Raw genomic sequence first — 17,277 nt, 5'->3', positions numbered from 1 at the left:
GCTGAAATCTATGGCATTTTTACATATATACACATACTCCAACCACTTATTTCTACAGCACATGGGACACATGTTACTTTCAATGACAGTCTGCCAAGTTTTATGCTCCTGCATCAAGGATAAGGTTCAAGGCTCCCACACCGAACACACTGGAACGCTTCTGAGAGCTGTCTTTAGTCTCGCAGCACACCTTGATCATTCTCTTCCTCAGGCGAGGGAGCCATTGCCAAGGCTCCTGTCACTCATTTTCATGTTTCTTTGCACCTCCCTGCATCATCCCAGACTTCTGGAGTCTCCTCTTCAGCCTTTATCACGAGCTCAGCTTCACAACTTCTTTGAATATAATGTAGTCTCAGGTCCACAGGGGATATAAGTCAGTGCAGTGACCAATACAGCAGTTTTACAAATGTTTGATTTCTCAGAGAACAGCAAAAACCTTCCTTATACTGTATTTGCTCCCTGCATTTTCAGTATCACAGCAGCAACTTGCTTAGATGTTAAATCAACTATAAGAATATCTTAAGTACAGTTAACATGGGAGAGATGGGTCTCAGCTGAAGCAAAGCAGCTTCTGGTACCTAGATGAAGAATTATTTCTCACCCACAGATAAACAAAAACTCATGAGCTTCCACATACCGGAGTCACTTCTGGAAAAGCAGTTATCAGGATCCCTTGGGAAAGGTGAAAAGGCAGAACAGCTGGTCAAACAGTCATTTTTATTGTGACACTCAACAGGAGGGCAGGATGGGGGAAAGAGCATCAAGCTTAAATCTTCTCAGCAAGATGTTTCTTAGACTTGTAAAGAAAAAGGTGCACACATTCCTCATGACATATCTGAAGCGTCCAGATGATCAGGGAGATCTTTTTGTGCCCAGAGACTTACAACCATAGTACCGAGGATTCACAATTTAATAATGAAGATCATTTACTTCATATAAAAGTTAATGTTCTGTTACACAAGACTGGATAGTGCAAATATTTTCAGATGGAACACAGTCCTTCCCTTTGCGGGGTAAGGAACAGCACAAGAACTCACCTACTCCAGCACATCAAAATTGCTTTAACAACCTATTTTGACAGGTGCTTAATTACAGCAGTATTTCACCAGGCATTACATTTCCCCTTTATTGTTTTACTAGCAGGTGGCACAGGAATGTACACCATGCCTATCAAACAGAACAACTCCACCATGTCATCTGCTGAAAGTTAAATACAAAACAAAGCAGTTAAGTATCACACACTTCCCTTGTTTTAGCATGTATCCAGACAAGTTACAAACCCCGTGCCCAAAGTTCAGCCCACTACTTCTCCACATGTCCCTGAACGTTATTTCTGTTCAGTTTCTCCTCACACCATTCCTGTAACACATGCAAGATATCATTTAATGCCATTTAAAAATATGCATTGGAGAAAGATACACACACTTGCCCTGCCTGGTGGAGGCTAAAGCACTTGTCATGCAGAAGTACTCCACAGGGTACTGGCTGAACAGCATTTTGCCTCTGCTCTGCCAACTAAGACCTTGCAAAATTCAAGTGTACCATCACCTGAAAGCAGATCTGCTCTAACAGCACATTAAGAGATACAGATGGATTCAGTATCCCCAAGCAGGGCCTGGTCACCTGCCAGGGAACTGCAGCCAAATTCCCTACCAGGGCAGGCAACCAGGTTGCCCACAGGCATTGCGAGGAGGGTGTATCAGCAGAGAATTGGCTCCCAGTTCTCACACCTTCTCACTCAAGTATGTCCATGTATACTGAATTTAGTGTCCAAAGACTTCCAATAGAGAGAGGAAAAAGACCAGGATCTTGATTTAACTGTACATCAAGCCCCATTGCTAATCTCTGCTGTGACATGTCTGCCCAGCATGAACTTAGCACTTGAGCTCTGTTCACACTGTAATAGATGAAAACAAGATCCTGCATTTTCTATCTCCTGTAGCTCATATCAGACTCTGTTCTCACCACTATAATAATTCTATTCCTCACCACTATACTAATTCTATTCAAGTCTCCAGGTGTTTTACATACACGTTAAGTCAAGCTCACTTAAGACTGTTCCAAGAACTAGCAAAGCTTGGAAGCCTAGACTGACTAGAGGAACAAGCAGTAGTGAAAGCAGACATAACCATCTCTTTAGACCAGTAACAGTTATGGCTGAAAAAGATGTTTTTATCCAGAAACCCTGAAGCACACCCCCCTCCTAAGTAGTACATACTGGACTGAGCATAAACAGGGTTAACAGATGAAATAGCTGTGAGACAATTTAGCAGCACAGTAAGTGAAAGAATGTATGTTTTAAAAAGAAACCAACTTCAACAGAAATGAAACTTGATAGCATATGGTTCAAAAAGCTTTGAAGAATTCATGTTGCAAACATCTTTTCCTTTTCAAGTTAGCATGTCAAAGTGTCAGTCTGACAATCTCCATTAGAGAGCAAGACCTCTTTTCACCTCATTACAGTTATTATCAAGGACCTTCAGTCACTGCAAAGAACCCACAGTAATTGCAGGAGAGCTACATTAGCTCAGCTTTTAGACTGGTCTTCCCCCCTCCCTGTCCATTATCCAGTGGGACTCCTTAGGTCTTGTTACAGCATCACAGAAAAAAATTACTTTGTTGTAATTGGATGACTGAGACAGGTTGAAAACACTCAAACTAGAGTGACAGTTACAGGGCTCCGGTTTCTTCAGGTCCTGCATTGGTTTTCATGATGCTGAATCTAACCATGGCCTTCATGCAACTGCAATTACATTAGAGCTGCAAAAACTGTAGAATATCTAAGTGGCTATAACCCAGTCTCAGAAGTACAGGGCTTGATACATTAAAGAACTTCACTGATGGTCTGGAAAGTTAAAGTATTTATTTTGAAAGCTGAAGATAACGACTGAGTTTAACAGACACTTCTAGTATTTATACAGATTCCCAGAAGGCAGTTACTCGTGTAACAGGACAGGCAGAACAATCAGTCCAGTTACAATATATGTCTGATAGGAGGAGGTAGCTCGAGTCACAAGAGAGATCATCCAGTACAGGCAAGTGACACTGGTAATGCCATTTATAAGTGACAATATGCATAGCTGCTATCAGCCATTAAGTACCACATTATGTGACGTTCACAAGGACAACATAGTGCTAAGGGGAAAACCCAGCCCGCAGCTAAACACAAAAGATGACACCGTTCCTGTGAAATCCCCCTTCTCTTCCAAAAATCAGAAGGTTGATTGAGCAGGCATGGCGAGTCAGGTGCTGACAGACCGTTAGATGACACTCATCGTCTTCTGAATGCAGCAGCCTGAAGCAGAACAAGCTCCAGTCTTTCTCACTGCACAGCCTGCAATAGAAACAAAGCACAGAAATACAGCTCACATGTCTCAGGCCAGCAGAGTATGCAGCTTCATAAAAATTTGCCTATTTTACTCCCAAACTTCTCTAAGAAAACTCACCAGTGCAGGGATCCCCCCTTTCTCCAAGGCTGCAACATGCTGTTCAGAAGTCTGCAGCACCTGTAAGAAGCATCGCTGGCAGCAGATGCCTTATGTTCACAAGTCTAAAGCCACAAAGAGTAGGTCTCAACCTGGTAAAGGAGATGTTACCTTCCGACTGTGTGTTGGGTAGAAGACGCTGTGGGAAAACATGTACAACAGCCTGGACATTTAATACAATGAGCATGGTGGACAGCATGAAAATCTGATGCCTAAGATCTGGTAACATACTAATAATTATATTGCACATAACTGGCTCATTTAATACAACTGGGATAGTCTCATAATTGTTAGAGAAACTGTCTCTGGAGAACAATTGCAAACACCTATCAAGATCATCCTCATATAAGTGAATTATGTTGGCAGCAATACAAATCACCACCTACCCATGCAGTTTCTAAATCTGTTAGGGGAGTATACATCCTACTGCCGACAATAAAGGAACTGCTAAATGCAGTCTGGCTTTTTTATTTATTTGTTTCTCCCTAATTACACTTATTTCTATACAACACTGATGGCAGTCCATCAGCATTTGTTCATTCACTAGAGCATTTCATGATGCCAAGTCAGGCTTAAAAATAGACTCCTATGTGCTATGGAGCTTCGTTTGGGTATGATTTCTTGCATAGAGTGTGAATGGTTATATGGATGAATTTATCTTACAACTCTCCAGCTTGCTCTTAGTTTCCCAAACCACTAAAACCACATCTGTAATCATGCAGTAGATTGCAGCAAGCTATTAGTTTAGAGAATAATCTGTTTATACAGTTCAGTATTCCAGGCCAACTTCCATGTTGGAATGCAGGATGATAAATGATATATCCTGACCAAAACTTCTGTTTAGCTCCTTTACATCCACATGCTTACAGACACCAACACTCTAGTTTGAACTCTGGCCCTAATGCTCCTGGAGGGGCAAAACTCAAGCTTTCAACAAAGCAGAATCTCACAGTTGGATTAAAAACACATTAAAGCTATTTTGGGGGTGGAGAAGAGGTTAAACTGCCCACACAGATATAGCTGCAACTAAGCAGCTCCACTACCAATGTGGTAACTGTGCTCTGACCTAAATTTAATTAAGAGGTACTTCCACAGGGACAAAGGCTGCTGAGGTAATGCAGTGTTAAAAGGGCACAGAGTCAGAAACTGGCAACAGTACAATGTCAGATAATAGCCTCATCCCAAATTTCAGACTCATCTCCTCTTAGCAGTTGTCAAGTGTCACTTGTACACATAGTGCAGCCAGAAGGGTCGTGAAGGAGTTTTCTCTCTCCATCAATTAGAAGGCAGGTTAAATAGTTTGTAGAAAGACAGGTCAGTTTAGGATGACAAGCCTCAAAGTGGGAGTAGGATGCTGATGAAGTGACATTTGGAAGTAATAATTATGTACATTTCTGGATTTGGGGTGAAAAGCTGCATTTTCTTCATCCAGACTAACAAGAAACACAGATGATTTCCTGACTTTCAAAGACAAGGCAATATATGAGCTCTACTTTCTGTAATGAGGCTGGAATCCCTCCTATTATCTTACCACTCATTTCTGGGCCGGAGAGTCAGACTCAGCACACCATGGCTAAGACCAGGGCAAGTGCATAAATTACATTTTCCAGTACATCCCACTTTTCCAGATCTGACTCCTGCCTCTCCAAGGACTGCTGTTCCTCTGTTAACTGTCAGTTTACAGCTACGATAGCATGACATTTGAAGGTAACTCTGCTGCAAATGCATTTGCATTGCTTGATTCCAAATTGAGGTACCTTGGTTCCAATCCCTTTAAAAACTCTAAACATCTGTCACTTAAATAACCCACTTTAAAAAGTTGATAAAAATCCTAATATTGCCAACTAAACATCCTGTGCCTTCTTTCTCCTGTGATGATTATTTCTAAGTCAGAAAACTCATTTTTCCTCACTTATCTTAGAGTGGTTAGGAAAACATCTTCACCTCCATGGTAAATATCAGTTCTACTAAGTCGTGTCACACTATATGCTTAGAGAGCAAGAAACTAAGTGGCACACCCTTAAATGTGGTTTAAGATTGTCACACAGTTGCTGCGGAAACTGCACCCTCAAGAACTCTAAATTTTGAGACCTATCATGTAATGCTAATGGTGATATGGATCACTGCCTAATTAGGCAGCTTCTAACAAGCTGAAGAGAGCAGCAGCCTTCTAGTTTTGTCCCCTCTCTCCAACATCTCAACTTGCCAGATTGTTGCTAAACACACATGCTAGTCTTCAAAATTTGGTCTAAAAAAGAGGTTAGCGAAAACAAATGCATCTATTCACGGTAGTACTGAATTCTGCAGCCAATGGTTTCACAATCAAGTGGCTGTATCTTTCATATTGTTAACTTTATTGTCCCTTGCTTAAGCGTTTCAAAGCCAGAACTGAAAGAAATATCAATAGCTCAAACTCTTATATACCTCTATTCCTTGGTACAAAAACTTACTTGGTGGCTTTCAAAATTACAGAGCTGGAACATAAAATGAGAACATATGCACCAGCTCTCAGAAACTGGTTAAGCAGAAAGCCCAGGACCTGTAAAAAGTCTTTGTATTTAACACGTTCCAAACAGCCCCTGTGGCAGGGATGGCTACTCACTGTGTCAAGTTAAGCATTCTGAAGTCTCTAGACCAGGGTTAAAACTCAGCTTTGGAATGAATACTCCTGTGAAAATTCAACGTTTGTCAGTCACCAGCAGAAAAATCAAGCCTGTTGCTTTTCCTGTGTCTAACCAGTGTGGTACAGGATGCCACCCACCACCTTTTCTGCATGCTTCCTAAAATAGCTATGCTGTGACCAAACATTTGCTGATTAAAAGAGTATCCCTAACTGGATCAGCACACTCGTCATGGATTATTGTGAAATTGTCTTTCACTGAACCATCCATTGCATTCCAATTTCAGATGGTAATAAAAATAAAGAGGAATCCTAAAGTCCCTTAGATAAACATAAGTGTACTCTGTGCTCCATCACCAGTGACACATAAAACCCACAACATCCTACTATTAGATTTTAAAATGTAACCAAGTTTAGGACTAACTGTATTGCTTGAATACATGAAATTAAGCTTGAGGTCTTGCCATTTATATCAGGTCAGAGCCTACCAGTACTTTCTCACTTTTACCCAAGTGTCAGAACTTACTGAAGTACAAGAGATTATACAGGTAATTTATACCAAGATCAGGGTAGCACTTGCCTTATAAAAGCTGTAGTGAGTTCTCTGGAGAACAACTGCACATCCAACAAAGTTTACCTTTATATGGGCAAATAACACTTGCAGCAATATAAAAATCTTCTCAAGGTAGCCCCTAATCTGATAGGGGATTACATGAACGGCAGCTGCTGATGGTTTGCTTTGTTTTGTTTTTCCCTGACTACAGTTATTACCATTGAGTCACTATACAAAATGCACAGCAATTCATAAATGATTGATGGCTATAGTAAGCTTTATGGAGGAAAATAACAAACTGAATTATGCTGGTGATTTTAAAAGTACAAAGAAAATTCCTTCAAATACTGCGATCCCTCTGAATCACTTTAACATTGAAAGTTATTTCTCAGTAATGTTCACTCAACAGTCTGAAGAGTCCCAGATATTAATGAAAACCAGTAATTGTTAAATGTGCACACAGCTATACTGTAGTAACAGGTCCTCAGTATGAAGAGAGCAGGGAACATACAGGACTGTGAACACGCACCATAACATACACACAGCTTTGGATTCAACATACCTGGAAGTGACAGCTTCAGGGAAGGAAGCTGAGAAAGCAGCAGTTCTTGTCAGCGCTGTCACAGGATGATAAAATTCATTCCATCTTTTTAAAGTCATTCATTTACTGCACAGAAAAAAAAAAAAAAAAAAAAGCAGCTCTGTAGTATAAGTGAAAATATGCACCATACCAAAGTTTTTGCTATCAGGTAGAAAACACATTTATGACAATATAGGTATTGAGGTTGGTCTGTACTTCCACAGAATCAAAAATCTTGAAGTTAACAAAATCAGCCGAGCTGATAGTTTTAAATCAAGAGTAAGTTTGCCATCTACTAAAACCAGGCCAGAATTCCCCTAGTAGCTTTATTGTAGTATAATTAAATCATCAGCTATGCTTTTAAAAACAGACAAAACGAACAGTTAAGCAGGATATTTTCGAGAGGAAGAGGGAGGGAAGAAGGCCATAGAAATTTTGTTGCTAAAAGAAAAGTTACAGAGTGTGCAGAGGTAGCAGCAGTGGGAAGGGCAAAAAGGAGACACCAAGAAAGACTTACTGACAGAACAGAGAGGGTAACAACAACCAGCAGCCAAGGGATTGGAAAGGTGCAACACTGATGTTGAAGAAAGGGGAAACAGCCAGGTGACTTTGTTCTAGATAATATTAAAGGTAGAGGAAGTACAAAGAGAGGTAGACATAACTAGTGAACAGATATTTAAGAGGTGGCACCTGCACAGTGAATGGCCTCCTGAGGGCAGCACAGATATCTCACACTTTCAGTTGACAAGCTTCAGATTTTTCTGAGACTTGGTCCACCTCATCTGGAACTACCCAGGTCACTGAAATGGAATCTGAAACAAAGAGATTAAAACTTCAAAGGAGAATGGGTTGATGACTTTTCCAGGGGCTAGTAGGGACACACTACAGAAACAGACAGATAGGAAGAACCCAGAAACACAAAACCTCCCAGTTAACTGAACTCAAAAGTAATTGCAAGAACAAAGCCACAAATCACTCTTGACTATGCCTTTTCCCTTTTCTAGCAAGCCAAGCAGAAGCTAGCTTAGAAAAAATAATGACAGAACTATCAAGCAATATTGAAAAAAAAGGTTGGTAGAAGTGAATAGAACTTCAAAAGGTAAAAAAAATTAATAAATTAGAAGAGCCCTCATCACCCTAGCAGAGAAAAAATTGACTTTTAGGTCATAAGAGTGCCTAGAATTGTATAGAAACAAGGGAGAATACAGTCACAGAGCTTATAAACTTAACTAATCGAGAATTGTATATCACACTTTAAGCTTGCCTTTCAATCTCACCTTGTCTGCAAGAAACAGTTCCTTTCGACTTAGATGCAATCTTCAAGCCTTCAACATCACATCTGTTAGATCTTTATGAACTCCAAGCTTGGTTCATGAACGGTTCAGCTGAAAAGACAAAGTCAGTCCCCACAGGGCTTACAACTGTTTATGCACAGCACAGGGTATCCCATTTGTTACACAGCACTGCTTGAATACTGCAGTAATTTGATTGAAGCACCTCCAGATGAATTAGAGCCTCCCCCTGTGAGTTACAGGGGCAGCTGTACTGGCTGTTTACTGGAGACATACCCAGACACATTTTTGAATTTATAAGAAATTTCTCTTCCCCATATTTTCAGGACATTTAACTGAAAGCATTCCAGGCCTTACAATTCAAGAAACTAGAGATTCACAGACACCATTTACAGTGTCAGACATACATCTGGCTCCTAATCCAATTACCCCTCACCTGCAACTACCCTTTAAATAGCACACAGATGTAGCCTATCCTTTGGTTTACACTTCATCTATTTTATATTCAATTGTTAAAGAACAACTGGTTCTTCCAAGGGGAGACTACATTTAACTAAAGGCACTAAGAAGATATACATCAATTCCAGGTCTGTAAGTATGCAGTGTGGATGCACAGAGCCAATACATAATTAAAACTGCTAAGGAAAAGTCAACTGAGGAAAAATTTTTACACAACATCTAAAAAAATGTAAGGATAAGGAACTAAAAAGCATTACTAGTATCTAACACAGACTCAGACCAGAAACATGGCTACAAGAGCATTAACCTTTGCTAAAAGACAGCACTCCCATGTCACTGAGGGTACACACCTTGTACCACTGAGCACCCAAGCTTGCAGCCACCGAGAACAGCCCACAAATGGTTTTACTGAGCCAAAAACTGAGGCCAGTTGCTGCCACGTGTCCCTCAATGAAGATCCCAGCTCCCACAGACGCCATTCTGTGCGGCATCATGCCCGCTGACACCATCTTGTGCAGCACCGTTCCTGTTGGCGCCATTTTGTGCAGCACCGCTGACGCCATCTTGTGCAGCATTGCTGCTGCTGAGCTAGAGAAAGCGACCGACCCCCATGGTATCTGTACCCATGCAGGGAAGGAGGAGGCACTTCTGATCCCCAGGAACCTTCTAGAAGGTGGGTGGTCCAGCACGGCTGCGCATGACCCTGGTGGGTGCTTTAAAAAAGGCATGTGCAGGGCTGTTCCCCTTCATGAGGGTTGTTCTGGGGAGACGACGTGGTGCTTGTGGCTCCTCAGGGTGCTGAGTGTTGCAACGGTAGCGCTGCTTCATCTGGTATGGTGAGAGAAAATTTTAAATGAGGGGCTTTGTGGAAAGAGCAGAATCTGCATGTGCAGTTAAGAAATTTTCCTTTTTCTGTTTTGAGCCATGATTTGTTAGTGTATGGTGGGGGTTTTGTTTTTTACATTTAGAAGTTCTACTGTTTGTTTAAGGGGTTTTAGGTAGTGTTAAGTGAGGGAATGAAAGGTCATACTGAGGTAGTTAGGAGCACCTGGACTCGTGGTATGGGCGGTGCTTAAATTTAGTCCAGCTGGGCTGGTTTTCCTAGAGAGGAGAAGAATGAGAGAGCATTTTAAGAAAGAGAACTAAGGTAGGAAAATATTTCTTTGAGGTATTTTTTAATTGTTATGTGTGTGGTATGAGTGCTTCTGTGTTTATTGTTCTGTATCTCTAATACATCTGGTATATTTTCCTTTGAGATCTAAGATACGGGCTCCTCTTTGCAGAAAAAGAAAGCCCTAGTTGCTTAAAGACTGGTTAGGATCAAGTGTTAATCAACTGAGCAAGCAGATGGATAAGCAAATGGTTCATGTATGGGTTTACAAAACTGGCAGTATATGCTTATTTTGTCACTGTAAAAGTATAATGGTGTCTCTTTGTTTAGTTGGAGATGACCCTCTTTTACATGGCAGTAGGTTTAGTAGGTGGAGCAGTTCTTATGGAGGGAGAAAACTGTGTGTGTCAAGGTGAGCTGAACCTAATACATGAGAGGAAAAATACAGATGCTGCTGTTGATAGAAATGATGTACTGAAGCTGTGTGATGATATTGAGAATTAATAATGCAAAGTCAGGCAGAAGAGTGAAAGATACGAGGCTCTTATTGTTCAGGAAAGAAAGCAAGTACTCTATTGCTGTTTTCGCTGTATCAGATAAAAGTCAGGATGTGTTTCTTGTCCTTGTAGGTGATTTTCCTCAATTTCAGCGCAATTAAGGGGGAAAAAAATCTTAACTTGGTATAAATGCAGAGAGAGTGCATAACCTTGAAGGAGAAAAACAATTCTCATACTCTCACTTCTGAAGTTGCTGGAGATAGAATTTAATATCAAAACCCAGGAAAGCAGGCTGCAGAAAGTGAAAGTTCAGTAAGATGAAATCTCCTCAGACTAAGGAACTTAAGTGATTTACTATCTTGTTTTGAAGATAATCAATTTGAGTGAAGGCATGAGAGCACCGTTCAAGGACTGGAAACTGGAGTGTGACTAACCTTATCTAAGACATAAGGTAGGAGACTAAAATTGGCAAATGCCAGGATATAGGTGGTGAAAAAAATGTGTTCCAAGTATTATTAGGGACAGTAGCTATTCAAAAGTTGATTCTTGCTATTTTGTGAACTTAATATGCCTGTTAAAGCCCAGTTTTATCTTCCCCTTGTGTTGAGGTTGAGGAGTGACATTTGCAAGATGACTCAACTTACTTTGGTTCTTCAAGTTACAGGGTCATGGAGTCCCTTTGTGAAAGAGCTTCTGAAGTGGATTTTCTGTGTGTGCTCTTAAGATCTAATTAGACAGATAGGACTGGAACCTGACATCAAAGGTTTTGCCATGACAGTAACACTCCCTGTTCTCTATGTAGGCCATAATTGAGGCTTATTTGGTGAAAGCTGAAAGTCTCTTTTGTTCTGATTTCAAAACATGCATTAAAATAAATAATGTATACCTGTCAGAAATGTAGTACTTCCATAAGCCTCAGGTACTTGTGCTAAGCAACTAGCCTGTGTGCAGACTAACAGCATTATGCTGTGTAAGCAGTTACTCTGTTGGAGAGGAGACAACTGACATCTCAAAAATGGACTTTGCATTTAATTAACATATGCTGGTCAAGCCATACATCAGGTTGCAGAATCAATACAGCTTGTGGGACTGAAAGCTGGTACCATTATGCAGCTTTAACCAGCAAGGAAAATCAAGTTTCATCTTATAGAAAAGTTGCTTATAACATAATTAGGCTAATGTATATAAATCTGCAAAATACTGTCTACTTTTTATTAGGCAGAAACTGCTCTAATTGGAAGGTGCACTTTCAGCTGTAAGAAATAGAAAAATGCACTAAAATAACAGGCTTGCATAGACAAAGCTCTTGTGTAACTGAGACATGACTCTGCCAAATAAATGAGTTCTATGCTGATTTGTCCCCCTTTTTTGCAGCTGTCACTCCAGGGTATGAGGTTTATTTGGCTGTTTGTTGAAAATGATGTCCTACAGCTTCTTGATCAGCTTTTAATTTATCCTGAGATGCTGCTTTTACAGCTGTGACTGGAGCAACTGTGAAAGAGATGACTTTGGTCTCCAGAACGCTCGCTGTTGAATGAGTTATGGTAAATGCTGGGGGATGGTTAGGGATGGGTGTCTACATGGGTAAGAAATGGGGCGTGAGGTGCTTTATTGCAGGTTGTTTTGCTTTCATGAGCAGCGAATTCATATTAACCAGCTGAATGCAAAGGGAATGCTATAATGTATGTAAATATGTACAAGAAACCTTCCAGTTTCCTCAGAAGTTTTATCTTGTTGCTCACATGTAGAGAGTTGATGCAGATGAAGGAAGCACAAAGGAAAGTCCTGTTGCTAGTGGAACACATCACCTGAAAGTATTTAGCTCCTAATAGCACTGACAACTGGAGCTCACTAAGTGGTCTTCCCAAATAGTTAATTTTTGCACACAGAAACCAGGAAGAGTATTAGCTCTTCGGTTGAAGAGCCTAGTTACTGTTGCAGTTAACAGTAGAACTGTATCTTTAGTCAAGAAACACACTGCTTGAGTTGCACCAGGGGTCACAGGATAGCTATCACTTAAGGGCTGTGCTATTGAGAGGAAAAATGAAACTAGAGATAAACATGTGTATGGCCTGTTCTGGTTCCCAGGAATAAAATTAAATTACCTGGCTGTCTGTCAGAAATGGATTAGGTTGTAGTGGTGATTAAGAATGTAACAGGGCATCTGACAATCCACAGATGAAAGGTTTTACACATAGCAGATTTCTTATTTGATTCTTTGGCCTTTTTAGTGTACTTAAAAGCAACTTGCCATCTATGCAGCTCTGCTTTCAGCCAGCTGCTGTGGCCCTAGTCTGCTCCAGTGTGGGCAGTGTGACAGAGGTCCTTTTCTTAGAACTTGGAAGTCTGAGTTTTGTGGAGTTGCTCTTTTCTCTTAATTCTTGCTTCTTTCTTGTACATATTGAGCTGAGTGTTCCATGTAAATCAAATAAAAAATAGTGAGGCTGTTCTTTCCAACTCTCCAGGCGATCTGCATTGTTTTTAGAAGTTATAAATTGGGAAATTTCTGAATGCTTGTCTTAAGAATGTGTTCTTGTGTGTGTGATAAGCTTATGCCCTTGCTTTTCAGTTTATAGTTCGCATACAGATTAGTTTGCCAAAGCTTTTAATGAAGCCCTAGTCCTTTAGAGAACTTGAGAGGCATGCTGCATGTAATTTTCTGCTCCCTTTGTGACTAAAACTACAACATGTAGAGGTCTTTACAGAGATTCAGAGAACAGGCTGAAATGCTGATAGAATGGCCTTTTCCTTTGGACTACCGTCCTGTAATGAGGGAATTCAGGTTTTGTCACAAGTGGTTAAAGTGCTTGCTGGATCTATGGCTCTTGCTGGAGAGTTGTGGCCTTTTCTGGGACCGAGCTGTTATGCCTTGCTTTTTGTTCCTCAAGCTGTAGAACAATGACTGCTAAAACTTGCTGCTAGTTCAAGGTTTTTTAAATGCATGATTGGTAGGTGACTGACCACCAAAAATGCATCTCTATACTAAATATTTGGAGACCTGGTGAGGTATTGTACAAATGATTTGCTGTTGCCACACATGATCATTTAATAGGGCAATTACTGGACAAAGTATACACTGGAGAGCAGTTGCAACTATGTAGAAACCTTGCTTAATACCTACTCCTTTCTCCTTATGCTTGCAGAGACAAGAACCAGGCTGCTGAGAAAGCTTGTAATGTACTACAAGCCTAAGTGCTAGGAATGTTGAACTCTCTGTAGTTCATGACAATTTTTTCCTCTGTGCTAGTATCTTTAATTATGAATATCCTACTATGATGGAAGATAGGCAACAGTCTCTAGGTTTAGTCTCAGCTAGCTGTAGGAATTGAGTAAAATGTGAGAAAGACTGTCTGTGATGATGAAGGACCACCAGGTTCAAGATGATGAATTTTTGTCTTGTCCAGATTGCAGACTCAGAGGGATAGTCTCTCTGGCTTGCCTCTTCTCACCCATTTTTACTGTTTTGAATTGATTTCCTGGGGGTTTTAGTGGGGTAAGGGTGTCACAATGTTAATATGTTAAGGTTTAGGCTAGAATGAAGGTTTTGAAGAACAGGATAGAATGTTAGATCATAGGCGTACAGTCAGTACCCCAGAATCATATGTCACGCTGAAAGCATTTAACACTTGGTTTGAATACAACTGGGGAAGCTCCTGCTGGGAAGGAAAGCCAGCCGAGGACGCATTCAGAAGGGTTCAAACAAAAGACCTCAGAGGGAGCCGTTAATTTTTTTCTTGACCTTTCAGATGTCCTTTAGGAGTCAGAGTTTAGGTGCTTGATTTAGAAACCAAATTCTGATTAAAGTCCTTTAAGCATCACTAAAGAACAGTGTGTTCATATTGCAGAAGAACAGCTGTGAATGAAACTAATTCACTGAGATGAATGTTGCATACAAGTGTGGCATTTATTGACAAATTTTAATTGGCTTTTGAAGGACATGATTATAGGTGTAGACCTACATTTTCTCCTTCAAGGCACTTCATAAGTAAATGCACATAACTATGGAGGCTCTATACCTTAAGCAGCCATAGTTTCAGTAAATGCACTGTATACTTTGTTCATCTGTGAATAGTAATTGAGTCCTGGACTGCATTTATAGTGCTGAGAGAGTAATACAAGCACCATGATGTATAATAATGCTTAAGAGCTCCAGGGAGGCTCATTTACATGATAGTGAGGGAAATGGTCTTGCCAGGAATAAGAATTAAGAGGCTGGTATTGTGTGAATTATAAAATGGTTTTCAGGTGGGGAAAGTCTGAGGAAACTGAAGTTATGGGAAAAAAAGGGTACAAAAAGGCATTTAAAATGATTGTTAGAAAGATGGATTGGCTTTTATTTCTCCTTTGACTGACCTTGGAATAAGGGTGTTCACTTCTTCTGTAGATACTTGGAAGAGGCATTAAGTTAACCTTTAGGGAACTGGGTGCTTGTCATGTTTCGAAGATCCTGACCATCTATTCTACTGAAGGGAAACCCAGGTGCATAACTCCAGTGGGAAATGGAGATTGTTTCCAGGACTCTTAATGTGATAGGTGGGAAGGAGGAGTTTTGTGGAATGAGTTTTCATTGTCTAGTCACAATTTCGGTTTGTACTTGTTTGTCAGTTGGATGTCTGATTTCTTTTGCACTGCTTTAATTTCCAAGAGCTTTAGTCTTGTCCTAGTTCAGATTTGGTGATAAAGGACTTGGCAGTCTTCATAGGCTCTTTGATGCTTTGCAGGGATGTTGACTAAAGTGTCTCAACTGGTGTCAGGTAGGTTATGGCAGCAAGGTAGAGCGGAACAATAAGATAGATGCACAGGTATTCAGTGATAGGCAGTGTTAACTTCACAGTGTGGTATGATTTAGGCATGGTTTTTTTGGTACTTACACATTCATTTCTTCACCTGTGTTTAGGCATTTTCTGAGAAGGTAACTTGGATGGTTTAGTTTCATCATTTGAGTAGGTTATTGTGGAGTGTAGGGGACTTGGAGTTATCTGTCAGATAGCAGATGTCAAATGCCAGTGAAGAGCAAATGCTCAGTGCATCTGATGGAGCCCTCTGCTTAGACTAATCCACATCATGTATTGATTTCCTCTGAAAACAACAAAGGGTAGTAGGAATGGACCAAACACTGGAACCTTGCTTCCTAAGAGGCTGGAAGAGAGGAGGAAGAGATGAACTTGTGCTTTGTCTTTCTGTGTCAGTTTGCTACTGTATCTTGCATGAAGGGTGCTGAATACAGCTGCTGGGGTACGCATGTGCTGAGCCTGTTCTTTCAACTTTTAAAAGATTAATCAGAAATGTCACTGTTGCCTCTTGGAGTAATTTGACAACAAGAAGTTCATTTTATTCTTTCATCACTGCGAAGATGTGATTCCTTTCCCCTTCAGCAGGGAGGCTATCAGGCAGTAGTGATGACTGTTTAAGAGCTGTGGTTTTGAAGCCACAGGTTGCCACCTGATAGACGGGTAGTGTGGTCCCTGGACCATTTTGCCTGGGCTGGGTTTTCTTGGCTTTTGGAAACTATAAGACATCTGAGTCTTTTCCTACAAAACTTGCCATTCACTGTGTTTTTATCTGTTTTAACACAGGATGAGGTTTTTTACTGCTACCCTGAGTTTGAGGGGCCTGGCATGGTCCTTCGGGTACAGGTGTTCCCTCTTCTGTACTGGAGTGCAAAGTAGAATTACTTTCTAGGGAACCCTGTGTGCTTAGTTGAAGCATTTGAGTCCTAAACACTCTGTGGATGCTTTTGTTTTATCTAAAGAAGTGTGAAGCTTGGGTAGTTGCATGTGGCTCCCTGTTTGTTCCTTCTATTTTAGCATAACAACACCACAAAATGGTTTTGTCACTTGCAGCAAGGCTGTGAGATTGAAGGGAAACTCGAAGCAAAAGCGAAGACATGGCTCCTCCTGGTGCAAAAGGGAATTGCTCTGTCTGAATAAGCTCATCTGTCTTGCACTGCAAAAAGCTTTGCCTGAAACTTATCAGACAAAATTGGTGAATTGGACTGGCAGTGTCAGAAGCTCCTGGGGGAGAAGTGATCCACTGTAGAATAAGGGAGATGGCTACATCAGTTTCTCTTGAAATGAAGGTGTGTCCTTCTTGTTGTTTGATGGGTGTATTAAAAAATGAATTTAGTGACTCTGTGGACATTATCCTACTGATCAGTCCACGATATTCTCCACACTACCACTGAGATACTGTAAATTTGTAACCATTTATCACCTAAAATGTTGATGTAAGTGCAGAGGGTGAGAGATATTTTTTTCCGAGTACTCCCAAGCTTCATTTAAAATTGGAAATCTAAGGGTGGGTATTTACAAATGCCAGTTTTCCAGGGCTTCCTGCATAGTTGGAGAGACAAGCTCCTATAGGAAATTATTTACAACAGTCCTGATTTAGCTTCAGTCTCTGACTGCAGAGTTTGCAACAATTGGTTTCCTTAGCTGAAGTTGGCCTCGGTGAATGCTCCCAGAGGTGCGCTGAGCAGCTCTGAGCGTCTGGTCCATCATATTCATAAAGTATACTGAGATTTTGGGTAAAAGATGCTACTGGAAAGCTAAGTACTACTATTGTCATAAAGCTGATGTTGGTATATCCGTGTGTCCTAGGGGAACGTACTGTGTGAGCATAAAGTGACTTGGTGGTTTTTCCACCCTTAAAAGACTGCAGCTTTTACAGCTGCACTATCT

At 40.7% G+C, this 17,277-nt stretch overlaps 1 long non-coding RNA gene across 1 annotated transcript; it reads right to left on the bottom strand.

Annotated features, from left to right (window-relative positions):
• Positions 1–3,223: 3,223 nt before the first annotated feature.
• On the bottom strand, positions 3,224–6,199 carry LOC141933741 (uncharacterized). Its single transcript, XR_012626206.1, has 3 exons — positions 6,088–6,199; positions 3,447–3,624; positions 3,224–3,334 (listed from the first exon to the last, which is right to left on the bottom strand). It is a non-coding gene; the product is annotated as an uncharacterized LOC141933741 (long non-coding RNA).
• Positions 6,200–17,277: the final 11,078 nt, after the last annotated feature.

Source organism: Strix aluco, chromosome 23 (genome assembly GCF_031877795.1).
Source record: "Strix aluco isolate bStrAlu1 chromosome 23, bStrAlu1.hap1, whole genome shotgun sequence".
Taxonomy (NCBI): domain Eukaryota; kingdom Metazoa; phylum Chordata; class Aves; order Strigiformes; family Strigidae; genus Strix; species Strix aluco.
Note: the sequence above shows the minus strand (reverse complement) of the source record. Positions and strands in the feature narration are given on the sequence as shown.